General features: G+C 34.5%; 1 long non-coding RNA gene across 2 annotated transcripts; it reads right to left on the reverse strand.

Moving 5' to 3' along the window:
• Window positions 1-235: 235 nt before the first annotated feature.
• LOC311430065 lies at window positions 236-3,241 on the reverse strand. 2 transcript variants are annotated; one of them, XR_014688531.1, is made up of 3 exons: window positions 3,090-3,241; window positions 2,751-2,800; window positions 236-1,489 (listed from the first exon to the last, which is right to left on the reverse strand). It is a non-coding gene; the product is annotated as an uncharacterized lncRNA (long non-coding RNA). The 2 variants fall into 2 exon arrangements; XR_014688532.1 differs by lacking the exon at window positions 3,090-3,241 and adding an exon at window positions 2,886-2,943.
• Between the last annotated feature and the right edge of the window lie 790 nt (window positions 3,242-4,031).

Here is a 4,031-nt window from a genome sequence, read left to right on the forward strand (position 1 = left end):
GCACTTAGATATCTTGTTTAGAAACTGAATCCCACTCTCAAGGGTTAGTTCAGTTACCTAATTGTAGGTATTTATTTATTTGAAATCCCATGTGCTATGTGAACTATTTTCACAGTGCCAGAATAGACTCAGAGGAGCCTATGCTCATCTGCAGCAACTGCTGGAGGATGCAGCGATTGCCCTGGATCAGAGTAGCATATATTTAGACAACAGAATTGAACTGCTGGTGTAAAACCTTTAGTTTATTATTTCCTTGATTGCATGTCATAATATAGTTTAGAAAATCAACATTATTTACTTTGTTTATGATAAACACTTGCAAATTTTCGGATCTTATAGGTCATGACATAAATATCAGGCCATTCTATAAATCAACACTATATTGTTTCCATCTATAAAAAGTTGTTCTGTCAATTTTGTTGTGGTCAACCAATAACTGTCCCGCTTATTTAAGGTCATATCTTAAACCTGTTGGGACATTTGTGGAGAGATTTTGAGGGTAAACTTCCAATCACTATTATTTAGCATCATTCTCTTACATGGCCTTGTGTACATACATCAAAGAGTAATAACTTCAGTAAATAAGTTCGACTATATTGTGAGACCAGCTGTGAAGATATAAAAATCATTGTTGATTGTGGGAAATTTCTTGACATCTTTCACAACAAAGACATCAAAGTTATTTTAGCATGGTACAAAATGATATTTTTCAACTGTCAATGATGTTTCAATAGAGAAGAAAAAGCTGAGACAATCATTATCATTGAATCACTGGAGTTTTACAACTCCAGCAACAATAGTTTAGTTCATAAACTTTAGTTCTTTCACTAAAAACGAGACTTTTGGTAAAGAATGTTCTTTTAGCTGTTTTCCTGGCTCTGCCTTTTCCTTTTACAAAATAAAATGGAGGAATGTTCTGGAAAAAAAAAAAATTATAGGAGCAAAACATTCTGTCTGAAAGCATTACACGTCCACATCTTGTAACTTTTCCCTCAAGACCTTTATATTACCTCTACAGTAACTTCTTGATCAACAACAAACATTACTTTGCAAATTTGCATCATCTTTAGACCTTTTGCCATATGGAGGTGACTCCATTCTCACCTAGGAGGAACCAAATCTGTTGCAAGCTCTATCTCAAATTCTCATAATCTTTTGCAAAGTCTGATGAGTCATACACAGATGTCCTCTGTCTTTTGAACTGCCATCTGTTGTAACTGGATGGAAGATGTTTGGAGATTTCTGTCAAAGTGTATAAACTTTTTTTACTGAAAAGCCTATTCCTCAGACAGTATGTGTTAAAGAGTAGCCCTGGAAAAACAGCATCTGTTTTTGAGAGCATAGCAAGGCTCTGCTTCTGTTAATTTACTTGTAGTCCTTTCAGAATGAAAATTGGATGCCATTCTCATTCATCCAGAAAGTTTTAAGAACTGTCCAAGCTGTACAATTAGGATTTCTTCACAGTCATCTTCTTCTGCTCTGTTCACTCCTGTTGAAACAGATGGAGTCATAACAGTTCTCTGAGTCATTCTTTACCTGGTAAAATATGAGTGATGAATGTTTGTATATGTTTGATTTTTTTTATTATTATTATTATTTTTTTTGTATCCAGAGGTCATACCTTTTGAGTCCAAGGATATTTTACGCTAGCCTGTATTTTCATATGCATTATGGTAGGTAGGTAGTTTATGTGGATAATATTTGTGAAAAATGTGCCTATTATGTACTTCTATTCATGTTATTTTAACACTTAAGGTAGAAGCTTATGAAATTCACTAACTTTTTAACTTCCAGAGACAGCAATATAATTGTGATAGGCATCTGAGATATTTTATGTTTTGGAGCTTTTTGCATCTTGTATTGTATTGTATGAAGCTCTTTACCATGACAGTGTCTCTAAAACAGCTCAGAGTTCAAAACAGCTCAGGTTATTTCATATTTTTATTAGAAAAATAGGTTATAAATGACATTTTCTACCTAATATTCATAGCCATACAATCATACAGTTTTCATGTAGGGAAGGCTTTTTATTATGTTTTAAATAATAGGAGTAAATGTAAAAGTGAAGATATGAGCACATGCAACAAAGATAAGACCTAAAAATGAAAAAGAATAGAAAGAGAAGATGAAAAAGAAAAAATGAGCTGGGAAGGAATGTGTCACAAAGAATGGGAGAAACATATGATATTTTGTAACATTTCTTCCTCTTATTCATACTGTTGTTTTAACAAGGTGAATCACTTATTCCAGGAAAAAGTCAATTTATTTTTCATTTAGAAAACATAGTTCTGGATTTTCAGTCAAAATAATTTTGGATATTTTATATATATATATATATTTTATATATAGGAAACAACAGCAAAGATTAAGGTTGAGTATATGCAAGAGATCCCTTATTGCATGAAATCCCCTTACTTATTTCATTCTGTAAAATCCTTCATCAACCTTTCTTCACATATGAGTGGTTAGAAATGTGAAAGATCACTAGAAGCTAGCTATAACTTGATGACAGCAGCTAATGAAAACAGTTGGTTCTGACTCAATGGACACACAATAATGAAGAGGATAAAAAGTATGAGGTACATATGGCATTAGTAGAACTATATATCCTTTGAAAATGAACCAACATAGCACAGACAGAAAGAAATGTTGCTGAAGAAGTGACGAAGCAAAGAAAAGTAGAAATGCTATTTTGGATCCTTACCAACATAACTAAACCATTGCTCTAGTTTTGTTTAATTGTTACATACCAGAGAAGAGGTTCTTCCAAAATCCCAGATCCTCCCTCATTCCCAGAGACCTGAGAAAAGGAAAAACAATGTGACAGCTGTTATTGGGCACTCCTTTTGTGAGGAACTACATTCCTGCCAGATGTTCTTATTTACAGGGGATGCTGCAATAGCCTTCAGCGCTCTAATATTACTGAAGTGCTGTATCAGTAATATTACTCACACCATCAACTGTACTCACACCATCAGCCTGTGGCATATATAAGCGGATGAGAGAGTTTTGTTTTGTCAAAGGAAAAGCAGGCCATAGGGGAATATCTAACAGTCATATGATTAGACTTCAGTCTGAATACAGTATACCTGTGTTTCTGCTTGTTTACTGTTGCTGCTAAGGAAAGAAAGAAAACAAATGTTCCACCAGCAGGTCAAGCAGCTCAAGGCTTTTCACTGCTCTCCTGGCACTTTCATTCCTGCCTTGCATCATGGTGTGATGACAGAGTGTCTCTAAGGGACAAAATGTCAAGTTCAGTTGTAACTCTTCAGCCAGGTGGGTTCAGAGTTTATTAGCAGTGGTGACCAGCACATGTTAACAATCTAGAGAATTATTTAAAACAACTGGAGGAAAAAAAGGCTTTTTGATCTGTTTCATTGCTGTCATAAGCAACCCAAGAGAAGTGAGAGGACAAGGGACAAAAAGTCTCTCTAACTTTCTTTATTCAGTATCTTCAGTTGTGCCCAAGCAATTTCTAAATCTTTGGGAAGATTAGTTTTGTTTGTTTGTTTGTTTGTTTTGTCTGTTTTTTTTGTTTAACAAGTATTCCCCCCACACACACACACCCTCACCCCTCTTTGTTTATTTATTTTTTCTCTCAAATATTGCATTTATAAGTTTTTTATATTTGCAGATAATGTAAAGGACTTCAAAGGCTTATACAGGCACTCCCAGTTTTCTTCTTGAATACAGCTGGGAGTCAAACTAATTGGCAATCTGCAGTGAGGCAATCAGCAACAGGATGAAGTAAGATGGAGACAAAGACCTAACATTATGTATGCATCATTACTTGGCTATATGCTTTGTTTTGTGTGAGTGAAACTGTTATCAGAGTATTAAGATATTTTAAGTATTAAGATGTGTTAAAACACAAATACACAATGCAAAGATGAAATTCACCTGACGGGGGGAAAAACACTGAACCCTCCATTCTCATTCTGTAGACAAAGCTGGCAATCTAAGTAGGATAAAGACACTACATTTTAAAAAGGTGTCTTTGTACTACAAACTTTATACTTGATACTAAAGCA

This window comes from Aythya ferina (genome assembly GCF_964211825.1).
Source record: "Aythya ferina genome assembly, chromosome: 1".
Lineage (NCBI taxonomy): Eukaryota > Metazoa > Chordata > Aves > Anseriformes > Anatidae > Aythya > Aythya ferina.